Source organism: Anomaloglossus baeobatrachus, chromosome 2, assembly GCF_048569485.1.
Source record: "Anomaloglossus baeobatrachus isolate aAnoBae1 chromosome 2, aAnoBae1.hap1, whole genome shotgun sequence".
Classification (NCBI taxonomy): domain Eukaryota; kingdom Metazoa; phylum Chordata; class Amphibia; order Anura; family Aromobatidae; genus Anomaloglossus; species Anomaloglossus baeobatrachus.
Window position 1 is genome coordinate 593,605,683 of NC_134354.1, and position 26,896 is coordinate 593,632,578.

The window sequence follows — 26,896 nt, forward strand, 5'->3', positions numbered from 1 at the left end:
TGCTAACCCATGGGCTGGACGCCAGCTGTCAATTCACAGCTGACATCAACCCAAAAAAAATTACCCCGATTTCCAATGCACCAGGGCAATTGGGAAGAGCCAAGGGGAAGAGCCAGAATTGGTGCATCTACTGTGATGTGCCAATTCTGGGGCGACTGGATGATATTTTTAATCTGGGAAGGGCCAAATAACCATGGGCCTTCCCAGGCTGATAAAATCAAAGCCCAGCTGTATGCTTTACTTTGGCTGGTGATCAAAAAAAGGGGAGCTCACACTGTTCTTTTTAAATTAGGTATTTATTAGGTATTTATTAAGTTAAACCAGTCAAAACACATTACATTAGATGCACCAATTCTGGTTCTTCGCCCTGGCTATTCCCGATTGCCCTGGTGCATTAGCAATCCAGGTAATATTTTGGGGGGTTGATGTCAGCTGTGAATTGCCAGCTGACATAAAGCCAAAAAGTTAGTAATGGAGAGGAATCTTCTAGACACCCCCATTACTAACCCAGTAAGTGTAAAGTTAAAAAAACACACATGAGGAAAAAATTGTTTCTTTAAATAAAGACTTCCCCACACTATCCCATGTTTACCAATTTATTTAAAAAAGTAAAAAAAAAATCTGACGTATTCCATTCTGTAGTGGTCCCATAAAGTCCCTTGTATCCGTATTCCAACCTATGGATCCTCGTTCAGAGAACAAGGCACTATAAGTCACTCCTGGTAAGCAGAAAACCCGGAATTTCTCACACACTGTGACATCATTGAGTTACTGACTGGTGATGAGTGAGTGCTCGACGCTGCTCATTACTTGATCAAGGATTAGCATGCTCAGGTACTCACAGAGCTAGGCTGAGTATCACAGGTGCTCTGATATTTAATCCTTGAAACAATGACCACAACACACAGGCTTGCATCACTGCATGATGGGTGCAGGCACCCCAGGGAGAACCATTTGTAGTCTTTGAATGGTTGTCCTAGCTGATAAGACAATGTTCTCAGATGTAGTGTGACAAAAAAAAGTAAAAACCTCACCTTCCTTCACACCAGAAATTCTCTGTTTATGGCTGGCTGTATGTGGGCAGAGGCCTGAACAGGCCAATCATTGACTTTTCATAACACTTGTTACTTACGTCAGGTTTGTCCGAGCATCTGATCAGCTCGAATCAAGCATTGGGTATTTTAGTGCTCACCCATCAACACTACTGACTTCACCACGCGCTACTGAGGTTGAACTCTAGAGTCACTCCCGGTCAGCGCTAGACCCGGAATTTCTCACGCGCAGTGATGTCACTGAGTTACTAGAGAATAATAACTTCAACAGTCAAAAGGATTGAAAAAGAATAAAGTCCACTTTAATGTAAGTCTGGTGAATACATGGATAGAGATGAAAAACAACTTTTTTGCTTGACTCATTCTTTATCAAGGCTTATCTATTTATCTAAGTAAACATTAAAAGAAAATAATTATCACAGAGTTACTGATATCACCATGTGTTACTGATATCAAACTCTGGAGTAACTCACTGTCAATGCCAGACCTAGAGTTACTGATGTGAACGGGCATATGAAATTCCAGGTCTGGTCTGACCAGGAGAAACCCCAATGGATTATGTCAGATCTTCATGTTTATTTTAGTTTTTTTAATAAATGGATGAACTAGGGATAGCGTGGGGGAGTCTTTATTCAAATAAACAATTTTATCCTGTGTGCATGTGTGTTTTTTTTAACTTTACACTTACTGGATTAGTAATGGGGGTGTCAGATAGACATATCTCCATTACTAACTCCAGGGCTTGACAAAGCACAGAATTTGCACAATTAATCTCATAGATTTTGCTGGTACTTTAAGAGCAACTTTGTGTTAGCATGATTTGCATAAAACAATTTAAAAAAATAATGTTATATCAGTTTATACTTCAGTGTTTTCATTAGTTGTCATTTTTTGGTGAACATTTGATGACAAATTGTAGTTAACAAAGTCACTGGACATGATCCTGATAAGAAAAATTAAATGGTTTTCCACTCTGCTGTGGAAAAAAAACACAGCTTTTTACTTTAGGAATTGCTGTAAGACCATGTGCACACATTGCAGATTTGGTGCAGAAATTTTCTGCATCAAATCTACACCTTCTGGCAGAAAAATGCACCAAAAAACACAGTCCAGTTTTGGTCCGGTTTTTTTTTTCTGTGCAATTTTCTCAAGTCAATGACCGGAAGGGCTAACAAAAACAGAAAAAAACGCCCCAATAATTGATATCCTGCAGATTTTTTCTGCACTAAATCTGCAAGGAAAAAAAACACAACATTGGCACATCACTTCCGAAATTTCAGACTTTGCTGGCTTCAGTTAAGGCATGCAGATTTTGAAACCATAGCGTGTGCACAAGATCTTAGACTATGTTCACACAGGGCGTTTTTGCAGTGTTTTTAGCTATGGATTTGCTTTGGTTTAATGCAAATCCATGCTAATAAAACACTCCTTTTACAGTCCCAGTAAAGTCTAAGAAATTTCAGAAATCTCATGCACACACACAAACACGTCAGGATTTTTTCTGAACAGTTTTGTGAACCACCTCCGGTTTTGCTGCGTTATGAAACGCATGAACATGTCAATATTTTTCAGCGCTTTTGCTACGGGTTTTCAAAGTAGTAACAGGTGGACTCGCAGATACCCTGGATCAGCGAGTCTAACCGGATTAATAAAAAACCTGATTCCGACCCAGAATTGATCCAGGGTATCTGGCCGGCACTTAAAAATGGTGGTGGGGATAGAGGAATTGGAGCAGGTGAGCTATATTTACCAAATCACCGGCACAGCTGTACAGTCATGGCCAAAAGTTTTGAGAATGCTACAAATATTAATTTTTACAAAGTCTAATGCTTAAGTTTTTCTAATGGCAATTTGCATATACTCCAGAATGTCATAAAGAGTGATCAGCTTAACAGCAATTACTTGCAAAGTCAATATTGGCTAAGAAAATGAACTTTAACCCCCAAAACACATTTCAACATCATTGCATTCCTGCCTTAAAAGGAGCAGCTAACATTGTTTTAGTGATTGTTCCATTAACACAGGTGTGGGTGGTGATGAGGACAGAGCTGGCGATCAATCAGTAATGATTAAGTAAGAATGACACCACTGGACACTTTAAAAGGAGGCTGGTGCTTGGTATCATTGTTTCTCTTCAGTTAACCATGGTTATCTCTAAAGAAACACGTGCAGCCATCATTGCTCTGCACAAAAATGGCCTAACAGGGAAGAGTATCGCAGCTACAAAGATTGCACCTCAGTCAACAATCTATCGCATCATCAAGAACTTCAAGGAGAGAGCTTCCATTGTTGCCAAAAAGGCTCCAGGGCACCCAAGAAGGACCAGCAAACGCCAGGACCATATCTTAAAACTGTTTCAGCTGCGGGATCGGACTACCAGCAGTGCCGAGCTAGCTCAGCAATGGCAGCAGGCTGGTGTGAGTGCTTATGCACGCACTGTGAGGCGGAGACTGCTTGAGCAAGGCCTGGTTTCAAGGAGGGCAGCAAAGAAGCCACTTCTCTCCAGAAAAAACATCAGGGACCGACTGATATTCCACAAGAGGTACAGGGAGTGGACTGCTGAGGACTGGGGTAAAGTCATTTTCTCAGATGAATCCCCTTTTCGATTGTTTGGGACATCTGGAAAACAGCTTATTAGGAGAAGAAGAGGTGAGCGCTACCACCAGTCTTGTCTCATGCCAACTGTTAAGCATCCTGAAACGATTCATGTGTGGGGTTGCTTCTCAGCCAAGGGAATCGGCTCACTCACAGTCTTGCCTAAAAACACAGCCATGAATAAAGAATGGTACCAGAATGTCTTCCAAGAGCAACTTCTCCCAACTGTCCAAGAGCAGTTTGGCACCCAACAATGCCTTTTCTAGCATGATGGAGCACCTTGCCATAAAGCAAAGGTGATCACTAAATGGCTCATGGAACAAAAAATAGAGATTTTGGGTCCATGGCCTGGAAACTCCTCAGATCTTAATCCCATTGAGAACTTGTGGGCAATCATCAAGAGATGGGTAGACAAACAAAAAACAACAAATTCTGGCAAAATGGAAGCATTGCTTATGCAAGAATGGACAGCTATCAGTCAGGATTTGATTCAGAAGTTGATTGAGAGCATGCCAGGGAGAATTGCAGAGGTCCTGAAGAAGAAGGGTCAACACTGCAAATATTGACTTGCTGCATTCTAACTGTCAATATATTACCTTTTGGTACTCATAATATGATTGCAATTATATTTCTGTATGTGATGTAAACATCAGACAAACACAATTAAAAACCAGAGGGCAACAGATCATGTAAAAATATAATTTTGGTGTCATTCTCAAAACTTTTGGCCATGACTGTACACTCCTGCGGCTACTCCATTTCCCTGCTTATTACCTTTATTACATATTCACTGCTTTCATCTGTGACTGGTTGCAGTCAGATGCGCCCCTTACCTGAGTGACAGCGTCTGACTGCAACCAATCACAGACCTGGTCTGTGAGTCTATTGTACAGAGAATGAATGAGCCGCGTGTTCAGAGGTGACCTCACTCAGGTTATTTACCATCACAGCTGTGACCGGAAGTCACCTGAGTGAAGTGATCGGTGATTAAGCGGCTCATTCATTCTCTGTAGTTCACAGAGGGCAGTCTTGTTTTATAGCCGCTCACTGTGATCTTCAGATGTAGCCGAGTTGAAAAGCCATAGGACCCCATGTGGATTACGTCGGACTTGCAGGGGTGATTATGGGGTTAATAAAGTGGTGAAAGAGGGGGCTTTTTGTATTTTATTTCAAATAAAAATAAAATAAAATAAATAATACATTTTTTTGGTGTTTATGTTTATTATTATTATTATTACAGATTGGTGATGGATGTCTCATAGATGGCTGCCATTACCACAGGTATGAGCTGTGATTAACCCCTGATATTACCCCTTCTTGATTTAGGACGTACCATTACGTCCTCAGTCATGAAGGGGTTAAAGGAAACTCAGCAGAAACCACCAGTTTTTAAGGAGGTCTGAGTTTTAAGGAGGCTTTGGAAAGTTTCCCCTCAATCTCTGCTGCAAAAAGTCACAGAGTTCAAGTCGTCATTTGCAAATTATTAACCTCATGATGACTGCAATTTTTGCATTTTCATTTTTATTTTTTCCTCCCCTTGTCCAAGAGCCATAACTTTTTTACTTTTTTTTTTCCTCGTCCACATGGCCTTATGAGGGCTTGTTTTCTGTGGGGCGAGTTGTACTTTTGAATGAAACCATTAATTCTATGACATAGTGTACTGTAAAATGGGAGAAAAATTCCAAGTGAGTTAACATTGCAAAAAGTGCAATTCCACAATTATTTGGAGGGTATTTTACTTATCATGTTCACTATAAGGTTAAAATGATCTAACAATATGATTCTCCAGGTCAGTATGATTATGCAGATACCAAGCATATATAGTTTTTTTTTATTATTTAATTGGTAAAACAAAAATTCTGAAATGTGTAAAAAAAATAATTTTGCTTGTGTCGCAATTTTCCAAGACCTGCGCCATTTTTATTTTTCACGATATTGGGCTGTGTGAGGGCTTATTTTTTGCACCCTAAGCTGACATTTTTACTAATACCATTCACATTGTGGGCATATTGATGGCCATGTAGAATAACCCCTCTTCGCCAGCTCTTGTTAAATGCCACTGTCAGAGATTGACAGGAGGATTTAACAGGTTACCAGCCGCTGGTGGAGCTCCGCTCTATCAACGCCTGTTAAAGGCCCATGATGGCTGATTTAATTAGAATCCTGACTCTGGGAGGCGTGTTGGGATTGGCTGAGGTAGTCTTGCACGTTCGCGCAGAGCTGTAGTGGATCTGGAGCCCAGGAAGGAAAATGGCGTACACCCAGGGAACAAAGAAGAAAGTGTGCTATTATTACGATGGGGAAGTTGGAAACTATTACTATGGGCAGGGACATCCCATGAAGCCTCACAGAATTCGTATGACACAATCTGCTCTTGAACTATGGCCTCTACCGAAAGATGGAAATCTATAGACCACACAAAGCCAATGCAGAAGAGATGACAAAATATCACAGTGATGATTACATCAAATTCCTACGCTCTATCAGGCCAGACAACATGTCCGAGTACAGCAAGCATATGCAGAGGTTTAACGTTGGGGAGGATTGTCCGGTGTTTGATGGATTGTTTGAGTTCTGCCAGTTATCAGCAGGGGGTTCTGTAGCAAGTTCTGTAAAATTAAACAAGCAGCAAACAGACATTGCTGTAAACTGGGCAGGTGGACTACATCACACCAAGAAGTCTGAAGCCTCAGGATTTTGTTACGTGAATGACGTCCTTGCCATTTTGGAACTGTTAAAATATCATCAGCGGGTACTGTATATTGATATTGATATTCATCATGGTGATGGTGTGGAAGAAGCCTTTTATACCACTGACAGAGTCATGACTGTTTCTTTTCATAAATATGGAGAGTATTTTCCAGGCACTGGGGACTTAAGGGACATTGGTGCTGGCAAGGGCAAATACTATGCAGTGAATTACCCTCTTCGAGATGGTATTGATGATGAATCCTATGAAGCCATTTTCAAGCCAGTAATGACTAAAGTTATGGAGATGTACCTGCCCAGCGCTGGAGTACTACAATGTGGCGCAGACTCACTATCTGGAGACAGACTTGGCTGCTTTAATTTAACCATTAAAGGACATGCTAAGTGTGTGGAGTTTATGAAGACATTCAACCTTCCATTGTTGATGTTGGGTGGTGGTGGCTATACAATCAGGAATGTGGCCCGCTGCTGGACATATGAAACTGATTTAATTAGCAGTCATGTGTATGGATTGGTGCAGGCTCAGTGTGCAAGCCGGCATAAAAGGCGGGGACACAACCTAGGACATATACAGTCAGGGCCAGAAATATTTGGACAGTGACACAAGTTTTGTTATTTTAGCTGTTTACAAAAACATGTTCAGAAATACAATTATATATATAATATGGGCTGAAAGTGCACACTCCCAGCTGCAATATGAGAGTTTTCACATCCAAATCGGAGAAAGGGTTTAGGAATCATAGCTCTGTAATGCATAGCCTCCTCTTTTTCAAGGGACCAAAAGTAATTGGACAAGGGACTCTAAGGGCTGCAATTAACTCTGAAGGCGTCTCCCTCGTTAACCTGTAATCACTGAAGTAGTTAAAAGGTCTGGGGTTGATTACAGGTGTGTGGTTTTGCATTTGGAAGCTGTTGCTGTGACCAGACAACATGCGGTCTAAGGAACTCTCAATTGAGGTGAAGCAGAACATCCTGAGGCTGAAAAAAAAGAAAAAATCCATCAGAGAGATAGCAGACATGCTTGGAGTAGCAAAATCAACAGTCGGGTACATTCTGAGAAAAAAGGAATTGACTGGTGAGCTTGGGAACTCAAAAAGGCCTGGGCGTCCACGGATGACAACAGTGGTGGATGATCGCCGCATACTTTCTTTGGTGAAGAAGAACCCGTTCACAACATCAACTGAAGTCCAGAACACTCTCAGTGAAGTAGGTGTATCTGTCTCTTAGTCAACAGTAAAGAGAAGACTCCATGAAAGTAAATACAAAGGGTTCACATCTAGATGCAAACCATTCATCAATTCCAAAAATAGACAGGCCAGAGTTAAATTTGCTGAAAAACACCTCATGAAGCCAGCTCAGGTCTGGAAAAGTATTCTATGGACAGATGAGACAAAGATCAACCTGTACCAGAATGATGGGAAAAAAAAAGTTTGGAGAAGAAAGGGAACGGCACATGATCCAAGGCACACCACATCCTCTGTAAAACATGGTGGAGGCAACGTGATGGCATGGGCATGCATGGCTTTCAATGGCACTGGGTCACTTGTGTTTATTGATGACATAACAGCAGACAAGAGTAGCCGGATGAATTCTGAAGTGTACCGGGATATACTTTCAGCCCAGATTCAGCCAAATGCCGCAAAGTTGATCGGACGGCGCTTCATAGTACAGATGGACAATGACCCCAAGCATACAGCCAAAGCTACCCAGGAGTTCATGAGTGCAAAAAAGTGCAACATTCTGCAATGGCCAAGTCAATCACCAGATCTTAACCCAATTGAGCATGCATTTCACTTGCTCAAATCCAGACTTAAGACGGAAAGACCCACAAACAAGCAAGACCTGAAGGCTGCGGCTGTAAAGGCCTGGCAAAGAATTAAGACGGAGGAAACCCAGCGTTTGGTGATGTCCATGGGTTCCAGACTTAAGGCAGTGATTGCCTCCAAAAGATTCGCAACAAAATATTGAAAATAAAAATATTTTGTTTGGGTTTGGTTTATTTGTCCAATTACTTTTGACCTCCTAAAATGTGGAGTGTTTGTAAAGAAATGTGTACAATTCCTACAATTTCTATCAGATATTTTTGTTCAAACCTTCAAATTAAACGTTACAATCTGCACTTGAATTCTGTTGTAGAGGTTTCATTTCAAATCCAATGTGGTGGCATTCAGAGCCCAACTCGCGAAAATTGTGTCACTGTCCAAATATTTCTGGACCTAACTGTATGTACGTCATGTGTTGTGAAGGGGTTAAAGGCACTTTTATTTTGGAAAAATGTATAGACAACATATAGGGCACGGATACAAAAGCCACTAAAAAGGTGGAAAATACTTTAGAAAAGTGGAGAAACAGCAGTGAGGAATCAGGCCTTAATGTGCACACCTTTAGGGCACACTCATACAAGCGTAAAAAACGGACGAGTGCAATGCGAGAAAATCTCGCATTGCACTCTGACCAATGTTAGTCAATGAGGGATAGCAGTTGGTCAGCTTTTCTCGCATCCAGATTCTGGATGCGAAAAAAGCGGCAACATGCTGCGATTTTGTGCTAGAGCCGTATCCCTCGCACCCATTCAAGTGAATAGGTGCGAGAGAAACATCGGACTGCACTCGGATGTTATCCCAATGCAGTGCGATATATGCGCAGGCTGACAATGGAGGCGATGGGGGGATTAACCCCTCCCTCTTCTCCGCAGCGCCCACCCTCACCTTCACAGCTGTGACCCGATCGCATGACACTCGGCTCACGCTCGCAGCAGAGCCTGAGCCGGGGGTTATTAGCAAATTGCATCCGATTCTCTCGCATCGGATGCCATACGCTAGTGTGAGTCTAGCCTTAGGATCCAGATTTTGCTGCACCATGTTGGATACTAAAACGTTGTACATAGTTAAACTAAAGTTCTTCAAGTAATGGGAAGATTAAGATGGCATGTATTAACTTCAGGGAAAAATAAATGCTGGATAACCTTTGCTCTAGTTGTTGGGAAACTTTTTGGTTTGTAGTTACAATGCCTGGAGTCATTGAGTCGTATTCTTTTTGTGTTGGACTCTTCAGCATATCACAACTAACTTCGACTCCTTTTTGACACATGGGGAATATCACTTTTAAAATTCCTTTTCATATTACAATTTAGATACATGAGGATAATATATTTTGTATTTATTTTCTTCAAAACGCACTTGGATATAAAGAGAAATGCTAGTGAATTTCTCAGTCTAGAATTGAAGTTTACAATTGTAGGTGTTATTCATTAGATTTAAATAAAACATTAAGTAAATTGCAATCAATTAATATTCCTAATGCAAAAAAGCTGGGCAGAAATATGTACTTTACTTCCTTATGATGTACAATACAAACTTTACTTCCTAAAATTCTTACAAAAATTGTGTACTTCTTTATTTTGACTTTAAGAGAGCAAGTCACGGTATTTCCATATAACGATCTGCTACTGCCCTCTTATAAGACCCACTGCCCCAGATAGTTCCAGTTCTCCCATAATAATCCCAGCCATAGCACTGTCATATCAATGCCAGTCATAGCCATATAGAGCCTTCATAGAAAGGCAATTTAGAGTGCTCCACCAGGTTGTTGGTTACAGTGCTCAAAACTAGAAATAATCAGTCACTTATTGGGTATTAACCACAATGAGCTTACTATTTATTCTTTTTAATTAAACATTAATCTTCTAATGATAGAAAAAGATCTATAAAAAATTTGAGAGGAGCATAAAAAATCCTAAACTAAATTGACAATGCAATGAACTAAACAAAAGCTGAAATCAAACTGCAAAAAAGTTGCTATGATTGCCTTTTTTCTGGGATATATTTACATAAATTTTGGTAAAACATTATTTTAACATAGCTTTTATTAGTTTTAAATGTTCCATAGCAAATAATTATTCATTAAATTTAAGATATTGTATATTTCATTATAAATCCAGCAGAATTATGATTTTATTCTGATATCTATATAATATAACTGTGTTATTAATAGAACTAATATAACATTAAAGAGGCAGCACTGTTTCACCTGAAAATTTCAAGTAGTGAGAATTTACAGATACGGGCGTATGACTAATCGCATATCATGATGATTTTACTTTGTAACACAGGAAGGAACAGAAATATTGCATTATAGCCCTCACCTGTACATGACAAAGAGTGAGTCACCTCCCACACGTCAGTCACCTCGTGCGTCATTATTCCTGTACTCACAATAATGAAACTGCCAAAAGAACAATTAAAACTTGCGATCATTTGAAATTTCTATGAAATCCTTATATCATCAAATACCTCAGTAATAGCATAATATCATTTGTACTCCCACTTCTAGTGTAATTACTCAAATATCTAAAGATTGATGACATCAAAAAGCTGTTTAATAGAGAGTAACTAAACATTTGCCAAAGGTTTTAAATTTCTTTGTCCCATTAATCCCTTCAGTTCAGTAGGTGGGCCAAGTTCTGAGAATCCCATCAATTGTTCAAAAGACCCCTGAGAAGTGCGCAGCTCAGGAAACGTTCTGTGAAATCCATATTTCGCTCCACATTTGCTGAGGCAGGAGTTGTGCGCTCCGATCTTCTATGTTACACACTTATCAAGGGTCTACTGAGCAAATAGTGGGGGTCCCAGAATTCAGACCCTCACTAATCTGAAAGAATCTGAAATCTGCGGAAATCCTGCCCTCTATCTCCATAGTGGAAAGGCGAGACATCCACAGATATTTCGACATGAATAATTGACATGCAGTTACGTGCGGCTGCGGGATATCCGCAGCATTTTCCGCCGCAGCATATACTGCAGCATTGATGCAGTACTCACCAAATCCAATAGGATAACATGGGGAGTGTCTGTACTTGCGCAAACCTCCAGATGAAAAATCCAGATAAATCCGCAGGTTTTCCGCAGCAAAATCTGTGAGTATGTTGTCTCATGGCCACATAGCCTTATATTTAATGCATGCTCACATAATCGCATTTTTTATTGCAAAATTTGCTGAGACAACATGTTGCATGCAAAGTAGTCATAGATTTTGATGTGGATTCGCCATTGATTTCACCCTCTGTAATGCAAAGGGCAAAATACATTTTAACTGCCAATTTTGTAAAATCACATTTACTTTATTGCTGCTGTTGTATGATGTAAAAAAATAATAAAAATCTGTTCCCTCCCCCCCAAAAATAAAAATTGATTATAAAAAAAAGGGCAACAGAAAAACAGGTGGAAGGATCCTTACTAAAGATGAGCGAACCGGTCGCGGTTCGGCTCGAGGTCAGTTCGCCGAACGGAGGTCCCGTTCGAGTTCGGTTCGTCGAACGTTCGACGAACCGAACTCGAACTGCATAGGAAACAATGGCAGGCAATCACAAACACATAAAAACACCTAGAAAACACCCTCAAAGGTGTCCAAAAGGTGATAAACAACTCACAACACAAACACATGGGAAAGTGACAAGGACATATACTCATGCGAAAGCAAAAGAGCTGGGCAAGGAAAAAGAGGAGGAGACACAGATATATGAGTATATGCAAGGAAACATCGATGCCATTACTGTGCAACTTGAGCCCTGCTCATTTTAGGCTTCCAATCTGGATAAGAGCTTGCCACGTACGCCTTGGGGATCTTGTCGTGTCCTGCAGCCAGCGTTCTCTCGGAACCTGTCTTCAGTGCTGCTGGGGGTCTGCTGGCAGATAAGCACACGTGTCTGTCCACTGACAATGTGGACATGGCTCTCAGAGGACTTTTCTTCCCCTGGGTCAGCCAGGAGACAGGAAAGGCACGCGTATTTTTGAGAGTGCTTCATGCAAAGCATCTGTTTCATTTTGAAAAGGGGGATCAAGTGATGCCAGTCAAGTGGGGTGTGTGTGGCCCAATTAGTGGCAACGAGGAAGACTGTGGTTGGAGTCCCCTCGCTGTGTTTCTAAAAGAACTAAGATGAACAAGTCATGGCTCTCAGAGGACTTTTCTTCCCCTGGGTCATCCAGGGGATGGGAAAGGCACGCGTATTTTTGAGAGTGCTTCATGCAAAGCATCTTTTTCTTTTTCAAAAGGGTGGTCAACTGATGCAAGTCAAGTGGGGTGTGTGTGGCCCAATTAGTGGCAACGAGGGAGACTGTGGTTGGAGTCCCCTCGCTATGTTTCTAAAAGAACCAAGATGAACAAGTCATGGCTCTCAGAGGACTTTTCTTCCCCTGGGTCATCCAGGGGACGGGAAAGGCACGCGTATTTTTGAGAGTGCTTCATGCAAAGCATCTTTTTCTTTTTCAAAAGGGGGGTCAACTGATGCCAGTCAAGTGGGGTGTGTGTGGCCCAATTAGTGGCAACGAGGAAGACTGTGGTTGGAGTCCCCTCGCTGTGTTTCTAAAAGAACCAAGATGAACAAGTCATGGCTCTCAGAGGACTTTTCTTCCTCTGGGTCATCCAGGGGATGGGAAAGGCACGCGCAGGGCCGGCGTCAGCACCCGGCAAACCCGGGCAAATGCCGGGGCCCTGGAGAGCCGGGGGGGCCCACTCGGCCTCGTCAGTTCTCCTGTCCCTTGGCCGGGGCCCACTCGCCTTTACAGTTCTGCGGTCCCCGGCCGAGTTCCGGGGACCGCAGTCCTCGGCAGCAATCTGCGGCGCCGTCACTTTAAGGCGCGCAGACATCCTCGTTTGAATTTCATCTGTGGGCGGAGCTACCGCCTTCTCAGTCCCACAGATGAAGGAGGCGAGCTTCTGTCCGGCGCTGTGTGGGCCCCCTCTCCACCGTGACCTAATCGGGTAAGTGCCCTCCCCGCCTCCCCATTATAGGCCCCGGTGAGCTGCTTCTACCCCCTGGATGTATGCCCTGGCCCCTGCCAATGCCCCCACCCGCCGATTCCGCGGGTGTGGGCCCCGCCGAGCCGCGGGTGTGGGCCCCGCCGAGCCGCGGGTGTGGGCCCCGCCGAGCCGCGGGTGTGGGCCCCGCCGAGCCGCGGGTGTGGGCCCCGTCGAGCCGCGGGTGTGGGCCCTGCCGAGCCGCGGGTGCTGCCAGTGCCGCGGGTGCTGTACCCACCGAGCCGCGGGTGTGGGCCCTGCCGAGCCGCGGGTGTGGGCCCTGCCGAGCCGCGGGTGCTGCCAGTGCCGCGGGTGCTGTACCCGCCGAGCCGCGGGTGTGGGCCCTGCCGAGCCGCGGGTGTGGGCCCTGCCGAGCCGCGGGTGCTGCCAGTGCCGCTGGTGCTGTCCCCGCCAAGCCGCGGGTGTGGGCCCCACAGAGCAGCAGAGTTGTGTGCATTTGTCTGAATGTAGCAGAGTTGTATGTGTTTGTCTGAATGTAGCAGAGTTGTATGTGTTTGTCTGTATGTAGCAGAGTTGTATGTGTTTGTCTGTATGTAGCAGAGTTGTATGTGTTTGTCTGTATGTAGCAGAGTTGTATGTGTTTGTCTGTATGTAGCAGAGTTGTGTGTGTTTGTCTGTATGTAGCAGAGTTGTATGTGTTTGTCTGTATGTAGCAGAGTTGTATGTGTTTGTCTGTATGTAGCAGAGTTGTGTGTGTTTGTCTGTATGTAGCAGAGTTGTATGTGTTTGTCTGTATGTAGCAGAGTTGTATGTGTTTCTATGTAGCAGAGTTGTATGTTTGTCTGTATGTAGCAGAGTTGTGTTTGTCTGAATGTAGCAGAGTTGTGTGCATTTGTCTGAATGTAGCAGAGTTGTATGTGTTTGTCTGTATGTAGCAGAGTTGTATGTGTTTGTCTGTATGTAGCAGAGTTGTATGTGTTTGTCTGTATGTAGCAGAGTTGTATGTGTTTGTCTGTATGTAGCAGAGTTGTATGTGTTTGTCTGTATGTAGCAGAGTTGTATGTGTTTGTCTGTATGTAGCAGAGTTGTATGTGTTTGTCTGTATGTAGCAGAGTTGTATGTGTTTGTCTGTATGTAGCAGACTTGTATGTGTTTGTCTGTATGTAGCAGAGTTGTATGTGTTTGTCTGTATGTAGCAGAGTTGTATGTGTTTGTCTGTATGTAGCAGAGCTGTATGTGTTTGTTTGTAGCAGAGTTGTGTGTGTCTGTGTGTATGCAGCAGACTTGTGTGTGTGTGTGTGTGTCTGTAAGTGTATATGACTGTATATATTTGTCTGTTTATATGTATTTTTGTGAGTTTGTCTTTAAATATGTATATGTTCGTATCGGTGTCTGTGTGTGGATGGGGCCCACTGGGACTCTTCCGCCCGGGGCCCACAAAAACCTGGAGCCGGCCCTGGGCACGCGTATTTTTGAGAGTGCTTCATGCAAAGCATCTTTTTCTTTTTCAAAAGGGGGGTCAACTGATGCCAGTCAAGTGGGGTGTGTGTGGCCCAATTAGTGGCAACGAGGGAGACTGTGGTTGGAGTCCCCTCGCTGTGTTTCTAAAAGAACCAAGATGAACAAGTCATGGCTCTCAGAGGACTTTTCTTCCCCTGGGTCATCCATGGGACGGGAAAGGCACGCGTATTTTTGAGAGTGCTTCATGCAAAGCATCTTTTTCTTTTTCAAAAGGGGGGTCAACTGATGCCAGTCAAGTGGGGTGTGTGTGGCCCAATTAGTGGTAACGAGGTAGACTGTGGTTGGAGTCCCCTCGCTGTGTTTTACATGATTTTCGAAGGGCATGACATGCCTAAGAGGTTGAGTTTCATCATCTGCAACTTATTGGCAACAGAAACCCTGCCTTTACACCCTTTTGAGACCGAGGATTTTCGAGACCTTATGCCCATTGCAGTGCCCCAAGTGCCGATGGCCAGTCGTCACTCCTTCTCCAAGAAAGGCATGCCCGCGCTACCACAGCAGGTCGCACACAACCTCACCAATTCCTTGAGAAACTCTGTGTGTGACAGGGTGCATTTCACCACAGATACTTGGACCAGTAAGCATGGACAGGAGAGTTACATGTTTCTGAATGGGCACTGGGTAACTATGGTGAGAGATGGAGAAGGGTTTGCTGTACAAGTCTTGCCGTTCCCACGACTTGTGTGTCAATCCTTCCTCTGTATGTACAAGTTCCTCCACTGCTTCTGCCTCCTTAACCTCGTGTGGGTCCTCCACCTCGGCCCAAACCCTGTGTGGTCAGGCCACCCTTCCTTGTAACTGCGCCCAAGGAATCCCACACACCTCCTTACTATGCTGGCAGCAGAGCTCAAGGCCATCAGGCGGTCAAATGTTTACTTTGAAATGTAGGGGAAATGTGAGACACTGCTGAGGAATTGTGGACGGTTAGCTCTGGAGAGTGAGACCGAGTTGTCTACACTCAACCAGCAGTCAGGGAAGGTCTGGTGCGACAATGATGCAAACCTGTGTGCGGCCCTTCGTCAGGGCAATGTGACACACGTGCCTTGTATGGCTCACGTGTTGAATCTGATTCTCCAGCAATTTTTAAAATACCATCCCGGCCTACATGGCCTTGTGCAGCGGGCACGCTGCTATGTGCTCACTTTCATCCTTCGCACCCAGCAGCTCAACAACTTTCATCGCTCCTGAAGTCTTAGGGTCTGGCGGTTAAATGCCTGAAATGCGATGTTCCGACACGCAGGAATTTGAATCTGCACATGTTTCAGCGTCTGTGGCAGCACCGCAGAGCCCTGCTGAAATACGGTATGACGTATACCCTGGGCTAACTTGATCCAGAGGCGGTGCAGATCACGCTGCTGGAGTGGTGTCAGATCAAGGACCTATGCACCCTTCTACACAGTTTACAAATATCGACGAAGATCTTTAGCACCGACGATGCCATTCTCAGCATGACAATTCTGGTCATCTACAAGATGGAGCACACTGTATGCATTATTCGGAGTCAGGTGTTGGTCCAAAAGGAAGGGGAGGAAGTACAGGAGGAGTCATATGCAGAAGGGATAATAAGATCTACAAGGTCCAGACGGTGAGCGGCACCTAGGCGGCAGTCATGGTGGGGGAGAGGGATTAACAAGGGCGCATAGTATCAGCAAAAATTGTTGAGGAAGGTGCAGGAGCCCATGAAGAAATGGAGGACGAACTGGCGATGGGCATGGAAGACTCAGCAGATGAGTGAGAGCTTGCTCACATTTCGGTTGTGCGAGGTTGGGGGGAGAGGGCAGAGGAAGGAGGCACGATTCTCACCTCTCTGCCACCAACACACCAAGGACTTGGTCCTCCTGGATGCACAAGACACATGAGCGCCTTCTTGCTGCACTACCTACAACATGACCCTCGGATTGTACGAATTCGAAGTAATGCTAACTACTGGGTTGCCACACTGTTAGATCCCCGGTACAAGACAAAATTTAGCGAAATAATTCCTGCCATAGAAAGGGACGCACGTATACAGGAGTATCTGCAGAAGGTGGTACGGATTCTTAGATCTGCTTTTCCAGTAAACACCAGTGCTGCACAGAGTGAATCTCAACGCTTTGTCATGGATAGAAGGAAATGGGCTTTTACTTGTCCACATCTGAGGGACCGAGGGCTGGCTGCTGTGCTGAGATGGCATTGAGTATGGTGTCCCTGCAGAGTTGCACTTTTGGTCATATACCAAATGAGTTGAAAAAGGACAAATGCTGGTGGAAAGGGGAACAGGTGTGTTGGAAAGGGGAAAAAAGTTTTTGTCCGTGGGTTTGTTGGTTAAGCAAAAGTAACATTTGATGAAGAAACACCATCTGTTACGGTGGGACTGGCAGATTTGGATAAGGTGGTATATACTATGTTACCGCTATATAACGAAAATTAATAAGAAAAGAAAGAGAAAGGTATATATCCCCATCAGCAGTCAATGTCCACCGTGCTCCCAGATGGAAAAGGAGAGGTTGGCAACTGGAAGGTTAGGTGGAGGATACAGATCTGTGTGGCTATGAAACTAATAGTTGTCTGAACTGAGTTAGACGCCACTCGGATCTTGAGACTGGGAGCCCTGTTAGCGTCACAGGGTCCACACGCCCACCCAGCCCAGGAACTCCCTGTTAACATCACAGGGGCCATTCAGTACGCTGACCGTGTGCATTGGGGCCACACCTGTGAACAGCAGGCGCATCAGCAGCAGCAGGCCTGTTAATGCCACTGACAAATAAGGAATAACGTTTGGAACACCATTCTAAGTCTAAACTGGGTGCAAAAACCTAAAAAAACATCACTATGGGGAGATAAGGTATGCACACCAGTGACTATGTAAGGGGAATACATGAAATAGCAGAAACTGCTGTGTGAATACTGACTTGAAAAATCCAATAGCTATATGTAAGAGTGAAAATGTGAAAAATGGAATCTGCATTACTGCCATGAACATATGAATCAAGAGAAATTTAGCTACTGAATTGATCAATGCAATAGAGCCCCAACACTACGCCAAAGTATTTCTCTACGTTGGGGTCCCTAGCTTGTGTGTGTCCTCTCATGCAGTTAAAAAACTTACCGTGTATGGGAAGCTGAGACCCAGGCTATTTATGCGTATGATGTGGATTGGCAATAGGTGTGGTTGGGGAGGGTTCACAAACGAAAAACTACTAACAAATAAGGAATAACGTTTGGAACACCATTCTAAGTCTAAACTGGGTGCAAAAAACTAAAAAAACATCACTATGGGGAGATAAGGTATGCACACCAGTGACTATGTAAGGGGAATACATGAAATAGCAGAAACTGCTGTGTGAATACTGACTTGAAAAATCCAATAGCTATATGTAAGAGTGAAAATGTGAAAAATGGAATCTGCATTACTGCCATGAACATATGAATCAATTGAAATTTAGCTACTGAATTGATCAATGCAATAGAGCCCCAACACTACGCCAAAGTATTTCTCTACGTTGGGGTCCCTAGCTTGTGTGTGTCCTCTCATGCAGTTAAAAAACTTACCGTGTATGGGAAGCTGAGACCCAGGCTATTTATGCGTATGATGTGGATTGGCAATAGGTGTGGTTGGGGAGGGTTCACAAACGAAAAACTACTAACAAATAAGTTTTTAACTGCATGAGAGGACACACACAAGCTAGGGACCCCAACGTAGAGAAATACTTTGGCGTAGTGTTGGGGCTCTATTGAATTGATCAATTCAGTAGTTAAATTTCTCTTGATTCATATGTTCATGGCAGTAATGCAGATTCCATTTTTCACATTTTCACTCTTACATATAGCTATTGGATTTTTCAAGTCAGTATTCACACAGCAGTTTCTGCTATTTCATGTATTCCCCTTATATAGTCACTGGTGTGCATACCTTATCTCCCCATAGTGATTTTTTTTAGGTTTTTGCACCCAGTTTAGACTTAGAATGGTGTTCCAAACGTTATTCCTTATTTGTTAGTAGTTTTTCGTTTGTGAACCCTCCCCAACCACACCTATTGCCAATCCACATCATACGCATAAATAGCCTGGGTCTCAGCTTCCCATACACGGTAAGTTTTTTTACTGCATGAGAGGACACACACAAGCTAGGGACCCCAACGTAGAGAAATACTTTGGCGTAGTGTTGGGGCTCTATTGCATTGATCAATTCAGTAGCTAAATTTCTCTTGATTCATATGTTCATAGCAGTAATGCAGATTCCATTTTTCACATTTTCACTCTTACATATAGCTATTGGATTTTTCAAGTCAGTATTCACACAGCAGTTTCTGCTATTTCATGTATTCCCCTTACATAGTCACTGGTGTGCATACCTTATCTCCCCATAGTGATGTTTTTTTAGGTTTTTGCACCCAGTTTAGACTTAGAATGGTGTTCCAAACGTTATTCCTTATTTGTTAGTAGTTTTTAGTTTGTGAACCCTCCCCAACCACACCTATTGCCAATCCACATCATACGCATAAATAGCCTGGGTCTCAGCTTCCCATACACGGTAAGTTTTTTAACTGCATGAGAGGACACACACAAGCTAGGGACCCCAACGTAGAGAAATACTTTGGCGTAGTGTTGGGGCTCTATTGCATTGATCAATTCAGTAGCTAAATTTCTCTTGATTCATATGTTCATGGCAGTAATGCAGATTCCATTTTTCACATTTTCACTCTTACATATAGCTATTGGATTTTTCAAGTCAGTATTCACACAGCAGTTTCTGCTATTTCATGTATTCCCCTTACATAGTCACTGGTGTGCATACCTTATCTCCCCATGTTAATGCCACTGGGCTGCACAAGCAGGACTTGTAGGACAGGAGCTGGTCTTAACCGTTCTGCGTTACCAACTGTGGTGGCGGCCTGCATCGACGCCATATCCCTGCCTACCTCTGGCCTAAAGCCGCAATGGGTTGAACACATGGAGGTGTGCTCTTTCGGAGCATAATAGAAAACTGCGCACCTCCTTGTTGGCTCCAGCCCGTTTTATAACCTGGGTCCGCCCCAAACCAGGGTGGACCACAATGCACCTCCTGGAGACAAAAGCAGAGTGACACGTCATGAGTGGCATAACTAGCATCCTATTTGGAACCGCAACTTCAATAATGACCTCATGGCTGCCACGACACAAACACCTCACCAGTCATCGTCTGACCATCAATAATGAGGTGACAAGTCATAGGGGCGGGCCTCTGCAAGCCATTTGGGAGTGGCCTGGCCACATCGTCAGGACACCTGATGCCCTGTGGTCTATATGGGCCCCCCCACATCAGGGGCAGGGCCAAAGAGTTCATTACCGGACCTAGTTTCTGATGCAGTAAGTGCCTGAGCATGGTCAGTTGCATGAAATAGAGTCTCTGAAAAAAGACTATCAGCTTTAGCATGGTGTCTCGGCACAAAACAGGACTTAGACCCGGCACGGAATGCAAGTACCTGTGCAAAGAGGCTTTTCACACTAAGTGTAAGAGCATACGCTGTATCCCGAAATGAAGACTTAGCCTCAGGAATGGCACAGTCAGGCTGAGCATACTCACTAGGCGAAACACTGTAATTAGGCTGCATCTGGGGTAAATCGGCACACGCATGCGCACTAGCTGCCTCTCCACACTTACACGTGGAGGAGAAATTGCTCTTCGGGTGTGGACTTGGAGATGCTGTCTATGAACAGAAGGAAAAGCTAAAGGAAGCCTCACTTTCTATCCCTCCGAATTATCAAATGCAGCAATGAATTCCCTGAGTTTGCTATAACATTAGCGTAGCAAAATGTGCATGAGGGTGTCCTGCACAGGTGCTAGAAATAGCTTGGCACCAGTGGGACAATAATGAAATACAACATCCAGTTCTATGATGCCACTAAATGGCAGTATTTTTTGCTATCATTATAGCTTATTAAAAACAGGGCAGGTGGGTGTCATGCAGAGGTGCTGCACATAGATTTGCACCAGTGGGGCACTAATGGAGTACAACAGCCACTTCTTGTATGTCACTAAGTTTACTCAATTTTTGGTATTATAATGTCTTAGTAAGTAACAATGAGTTTGAGTGTGCAATGCAGGCAGACGTGCTGCAAATATCTTTGCACTTGTGGGACGATACAGCAGTCCAACAGCCACGTTTAGGATGCCACTAAGTTCACTCAGTGTTTGCTAGTATAATGGCTTAGTTATAATGAGTTTGAGTGTGCAATGCAGGCAGACGTGCTGCAAATATCTTTGCACTTGTGGGACGATACAGAAGTCCAATAGCCACGTTTAGGATGCCACTAGGTTCACTCAGTGTTTGCTAGTATAATGGCTTAGTAACAATGAGTTTGAGTGTGCAATGCAGGCAGACGTGCTGCAAATATCTTTGCACTAGTGGGACGATACAGAAGTCCAATAGCCACGTTTAGGATGCCGCTAAGTTCACTCAGTGTTTGCTAGTATAATGGCTTAGTTATAATGAGTTTGAGTGTGCAATGCAGGCAGACGTGCTGCAAATATCTTTGCACTACTGGGACGATACAGAAGTCCAACAGCCACGTTTAGGATGCCACTAAGTACACTCAGTGTTTGCTAGTATAATGGCTTAGTAACAATGAGTTTGAGTGTGCAATGCAGGCAGACGTGCTGCAAATATCTTTGCACTACTGGGACGATACAGAAGTCCAACAGCCACGTTTAAGATGCCACTAAGTTCACTCAGTGTTTGCTAGTATAATGGCTTAGTAACAATGAGTTGGAGTGTGCAAAGGACAGGAGGGTACAGTGGCAGGGTTGTGGGTCTCTGGGTAGAGGAAAGGAAGCTTGCCTTTCTATCCCTCCTAATGGGGAAATGCAGCGAGGAAATCCCTGACCTTAGCTACACAGACGCTGTCATCTTGTGTAGCTGTTAAACTCTGTTTTCACAGACCTGTCACCTATGGCTCTGACCCTGCCGGTATGAGCCCTTAAAAGGACTGATAGAAAGTGCTATCCCTAAGCTGTCCAGCGCTGTGTATGGAGCGTATACAGCAGTATCGGCGATAGGAGTTGCGCCAGTGATGTCTGCTGACACCAAGGACGCAGAAGGCAGATAATGGCGTGCTGGAGGAAAATGTCCGGTTTTATAATGCAGGGACATGTGACATGGGCATCCTATCACACATGCCGTTGCTTCTCTGGCTAAAAGTCCACTTAGCTGTGTGTGTGTCTGGGATTGGCTGACATGCTGGCCCGCCCCACAACACGCGCGCGCTTAGGGAAGGAAGACAAGGAAAAAAAAAAAAAAATGGCGATCGCCATTATACATACAGCAGTGATCTGAATGCGCTGTTCCCGCACACTATACACTGAAATGTCATAATAGTGTGAGTCACAGAGTGACTTACACTATTACAGCGGAAAGCCAGTCAGGAATTAGCTGTTTTTTTTGCTGCTAGAACCGTTCTCGAACGTATCTAGAACTATCGAGCTTTAGCAAAAAAGCTCGAGTTCTAGTTCGATCTAGAACAGCCCCCAAAATCACTCGAGCCGCGAACTGGAGAACCTCGAACCACGAACCGCACTCAACTGTAATCCTTACCAACCAATAGAAACTAGATAAAGTATTTAATCTCAATAGAATGGGAAACATAAACACTGAGAGGTGGCTGTCTAAGTAGTTGACAACTCTTTAAATGATCAGTTTGACTTAAAAAAGATTTATGCTACCCAAATTGTGGGCAGCCTGAATCAGAGCCTGGCTGTATGATTGCAAACAGGTATATTTTTCTACGAAATGCTCAAGTGTTTCAGAGTAGGCATGGTTTAAAGATCCCGTTAAGGACCATCGCCGAAGACCAGACTAATTTGTATCTGCTTTTGACCAGCCTCTCTCAGCACTACAGCAGGAGATTGACATATATATAGATATATTCCTTGGAGTCCAATGTAGTCAAGAAATGGAAATCTGCAAAATACAAAGAGAAATAAAAGCAAAGACTGTCCCTCATTCATCAATTTATTAGAAAGCAAACTTGCCACACAGATCTGGCATAGTCCACTGCTGTCCTTGACATTCCTTGATTCAGAAGATCACAGTATATGGAGCATCGTTCTGACACTCCATAGGGTTTGAGCAGTTGCCACTCCTGACTTACATTGGGCTCTGCAAGACACAGCAACTGTGAAGAGCAGTGGCTACTGCTCAAAGCCTATGGAGTGTCAGAAACGATGCTCCATAGACTTTGATCCTTGGATTTGGGGAACATTATGGGATGCGCTGGATAATGTTAAGCTTGCATGGAAACTTTGCATTCCAATTAGGTGGTGATCAAGGGACAGTTTCTTGTTTTTGTCTCTCTCTCTTTGTATGTTTTACAGGTTTTCATTTGCACTATGTTGGATACCCGAGACTACTTCAGACCTGCACGGTTTTGTTTTTAATAAATTGGCGATCCAGGGACTAAGTTGAGGAGTGTATTTGAAAATAAACTATTTTTATGAGTGTTTTTTTTTCTTTTTACTTACTAGGTTAGTAATGGGAGTGTCTGAGAGACACCTCATATTTACTAACACCATGGCTCGATGTTAGCTGTGTTTTGGGACAATTCACAGCTGATATCAACCCCAACTACCATTACGGATTGCCAATGTAGCAGAGCAATCGGGAAGAGCCAAGGTGAAGTGCCAGAATTGGAGCATCTCATGTGATGAGCCACTTTTGGGGTGGCTGCGGGTTGGTATTTTTAGGCTGGGAAGAACCCAATAACCGTGGACCTTCCCAGCTTGAATGTATCAACTCACAAATGTCTGCTTTACTTTTGCTGGCTTCATAAAATAGGGGGGACCCCATGTTAATTTTTTAACATTCAGTTATTTTTTAACATAAACAAGCCTAAACACAGTTTAATGCCACAATAAAGACACTAAACGGTGCAATTTTAAAATGTAGAAGGTGGTGAAATTATATACAGTACAGACCAAAAGTTTGGACACACCTTCTCATTCAAAGAGTTTTCTTTATTTTCATGACTCTGAAAATTGTAGATTCACATTGAAGGCATCAAAACTATGAATTAACACATGTGGAATGAAATACTTAACAAAAAAGTGTGAAAGAAACTGAAAATATGTCTTATATTCTAGGTTCTTCAAAGTAGCCACCTTTTGCTTTGATTACTGCTTTGCACACTCTTGGCATTCTCTTGATGAGCTTCAAGAGGTAGTCACCGGAAATGGTCTTCCAACAGTCTTGAAGGAGTTCCCAGAGATGCTTAGCACTTGTTGGCCCTTTTGTCTTCTTTCTGTGGTCCCGCTCACCCCAAACCATCTTGATTGGGTTCAGGTCTGGTGACTGTGGAGGCCAGGTCATCTGGCATAGAATCACATCATTCTCCTTCTTAGTCAAATAGCCCTTACATAGCCTGGAGGTGTGTTTGGGGTCATTGTCCTGTTGAAAAATAAATGATAGTCCAACTAAACGCAAACCGGATGGAATAGCATGCCACTGCAAGATGCTGTGGTAGCCATGCTGGTTCTGTATGCCTTCAATTTTTAATAAATCCCAACAGTGCCACCGGCAAAGCACCCACACAACATCACACCTACTCCTCCATGCTTCACGGTGGGAACCAGGCATGTAGAGTCCATCCGTTCACCTTTTCAGAGTCGCACAAAGACACGGTGGTTGGATCCAAAAATCTCAAATTTGGACTCATCAGACCAAAGCACAGATTTCCAATGGTCTAATGTCCATTCCTTTTGTTCTTTAGCCCAAACAAGTCTCTTCTGCTTGTTGCCTGTCCTTAGCAGTGGTTTCCTAGTAGCTATTTTACCATGAAGGCATGCTGCACAAAGTCTACTCTTAACAGTTGTTCTAGAGATGTATCTGCTGCTAGAACTCTATGTGGCATTGACCTGGTCTCTAATCTGAACTGCTGTTAACCTGCGATTCCTGAGGCTGGTGACTCGGATAAACTTATCCTCTGCAGCAGAGGTGACTCTTGGTATTCCTTTCCTGGGGTGATCCTCATGTGAGCCAGTTTCTTTGTAGTGCTTGATGGTTTTTGCCACTGCACTTGGGGGTTATTTTCAAAGTTTTCCCAATTTTTCAGACTGACTGACCTTCATTTCTTAAAGTCATGATGTCCACTCGTTTTTCTTTACTTAGCTGCTTTTTTCTTGCCATAAAACAAATTCTAATAGTCTATACAGTAGGACTATCAGCTGTGTATCCACCAGACTTCTGCACAACAAAACTGATTGTCCCAACCCCATTTATAAGGCAAAAAATCCCACTTATTAAACCTGACAGGGCACACCTGTGAAGTGAAAACGATTTCCGGTGACTACTTCTTGAAGCTCATCAAGAGAACGCCAAGAGTGTGCAAAGCAGTAATCAAAAGGTGGCTACTTTGAAGAACCTAGGATATAAGACATATTTTCAGTTGTTTCACAATTTTTTAAGTATTTCATTCCACATGTGTTAATTCATAGTTTTGATACCTTCAATGTGAATCTACAATTTTCAGAGTCATGAAAATGAAAAAAACTCTTTGAATGAGAAGGTGTGTCCAAACGTTTGGTTTGTACTGTATATGCAGGATATCTATCTATTCTATATATCTATATATCTATCTATATATCTAGCTTTAGACAAGATTGGTTTAATAATTATGACAATTAGGTTAAAATCATATAGAGTTATAAGAGTATGTAAAAGATGATGGTAAAAAACGCATTGCATTTGCATGTCATACGGATGATAGGCGAGAAAAAAAATTACACACTCACATAGCACTCGCATGACATATGGAATAGCATACGCATGACTGTCGTTTCACTTTCCTTGATGAGTATAGGAACGATTATTTATATGCTAGTGGGAGTAAGGCCTTATAGGTTGTTGTGATATTTTGATATTAGCAATAGCAATTGTGAGGCCACATTAGTCCAGTTATCTGCCACTTGAGTAGTTTTCTTTTTCTCTGTTCATCTCATATACTGTATAATGAAAGGAAATGACTGATATGATGATTGAAGTTATAATAAATTTGTACTTTGTTTAAAGACCAATCGTCATTAGTAATCTATCGTTTCCTTGCAGAATGACAGCATTTCTGTATGATTGATGTTGGAATTGCCCTGAAGGTTAGGTGTACTGATTTAAGTACTGTACATTGTATACCTGACATCTATTGTCTCTGGCCTCTGATTGTGACTATTTATAATACCTGGCACACTCAAATCACATTTTTTACCCCACCATCAAAATGTCACACTGTATATTGACTGTTTCACCAACTGACTTTCATCAACATATCATTTATTCTGTTCATCTATCCACCCATCCAAAAATATTTTTACTGTATTTTACAATGGCATAGGATCATAGGCGTTCACATACATTTTTCTTGGTATGTGCAGTTATATCTTTGCAACAATCTTTGTTCTAGCCCTACAATGTACCAGACATGATTCTGATATCATATCTATGCATTAAGCATCTTAATTATGAGATCTAATATATAAAGTTGAATGTGTGTATGTTTGTATGTATGTATGTGTGTATGTCCAGGATTGGCATCTGCACCGTCGCAGCTACAGCCACAAAATTTTGGGCACTCATACATCTGGACCCCGAGAGCATCATAGGCTATGTTGTGAGGCGAAATTTTAACCCCGCGCGTTCCAATTTACCAATCAATTTTGCCCCTATCTACATAATGGGGAAAAAGGGAAACGAAAAGTGTATCCGCACCGTCGCATTTACAATCACAAAATTTTGCACAGACACCTCATGTGACCCAGGGAACGTCGTAGACTATGTTTTGATGGGAAAATTTATCCCCGCGCTTTACAGTTACTCTTCAAAAAACATGCCTTCATTAAAGTAAATAGAGCCTGGAACTACAGGTTATTAGTAGGAGCTGTGAGTGGTTGCTATAGGAACAAAAGACATTCATAGTATAAGAAGCTTATATGTGAGGTAATAAGATGTTGGTTGGGAGACGGATAGAGAGAGACAGAGAGAGACAGACAGAGAGACAGACAGAGACAGACAGGGAAAGAGACAGACAGAGACAAACGGTGAAAGAGACAGACAGAGACAGATGGGAAAAGAGACAGACAGACATGCAGACAGGGACAGAGACAGGCAGACAGGGAAGGAGGAGACAGCCAGAGAGACAGACAAAGATAGATGGGGAAAGACACAGACCTTGATAGAGACAGACGGGGAAAGAGACAGAGAAATAGAGACAAAGACAGGCTGACAGGGAAAGAGACAGACAGGGAAAGACACAGACAAAGA

General features: G+C 43.2%; 1 pseudogene; it reads left to right on the plus strand.

Annotated features, from left to right (window-relative positions):
- Positions 1 to 5,882: 5,882 nt before the first annotated feature.
- Positions 5,883 to 26,896, plus strand: part of LOC142289914 (histone deacetylase 1 pseudogene) — a 55,046-nt pseudogene continuing 34,032 nt past the window's right edge.